The sequence below is a fragment of the Triticum aestivum genome, chromosome 2B (assembly GCF_018294505.1).
Source record: "Triticum aestivum cultivar Chinese Spring chromosome 2B, IWGSC CS RefSeq v2.1, whole genome shotgun sequence".
Taxonomy (NCBI): Eukaryota; Viridiplantae; Streptophyta; class Magnoliopsida; order Poales; family Poaceae; genus Triticum; species Triticum aestivum.
The window spans coordinates 246,530,032-246,531,323 of record NC_057798.1 but is presented as its reverse complement, the minus strand read 5'-3'; positions in this window follow the sequence as shown (position 1 = coordinate 246,531,323).

Genomic DNA, 1,292 nt, shown 5'->3' with positions numbered 1-1,292 from the left:
CCAATGTCCACAAACTGCGTATTCTTGGGGGCAGCCTTGATTGATTCGATGACTGTAATATCTCTAAGGGTACAAACATAGTCTGTCGAAATGGTAATAAAGTGAGCCAACTTAGTAATCAAAATGAGCAAAATTAGTTGAATACAAAAGGAAATATCACAAAAAAATAATTGATAATGATAAAAAAACCTTGTGGGAGAACATGTAAATTGGCATCCTTTTTGGGTTTGTTATGACATATAACCTCGTCGACATTTTTATGTTGTGAATTTTCGTCCCCTTTCAGCGACATCACATCCGAACCATCAATGTATTCTTTCTGTGCATCTTCAAAGTCAATATCCATGACTTCTGTAATCTGAAATAACAAAAATACAAAATTAAACCTTCTGTATTATCATCTATAAGATACGTACAAAGAAAGTTTAGCTATACGCACCTCTTCTCGTGGTGTTTCAGTGTGTTCTGTCATCGTTGCATCAGTGTGTATGTCGGAACCCATCAATTTATATCTATGGTAAAATATAATTAATAATTTTCACTGCATCATAATATTATTTAAAATATATAATAAAACTGAATGTGAAACCAACACAAATGATTTATCTGCTAAAAAAGGCATTTGATTTTATTAGAAAAATAAATATTAAAAATCATTTCACTAACACAACATTTTTGGGAAAACAACAAACTATAATGTTTATATATAAGTAAGTAGGGGTCTGAAATTGCTTAAATTATTTTTAATTAATTGTATAGCATAGCGAAAATTGTCAAACAAAAACTAAAACAAACAAACCAACATTAACAAATTATATTTGTTTTTCCTACTCTTTTGTAAAATTTGTACATTTTGTTAGGTATGTATAATGTAAATATACATGTTATTTTGTGAGGTATAAAAATAATTTAAAAATTTTCATCACAGCACTAATAACAACTATACCATGATGAAATAAAAATAATATTTCCTAGTACAGCATATAATTATATATAATATATAATAAAAGTAAAAGTGAAACTGACACAACTATTTGTATGCAAAAAAGAAACCTAATTGGTATTATTATAAATACATTACCATTAAATGAATGTCCTACCACATGAAAATTCGGGAAAAACAACTAAATATAATGTTCTTATATAAGTAAGTAATCATTTGAAAATTATTTAAATTATTTATGTAGGCTGTGGAAATCTGTCCAACAAAAGAAAATATAACATGCAAACAAACCTTCTTTAACAAAGTATATTTGTGTTTTCTATTATTTACCCCCTCTTATTTTTTTGTG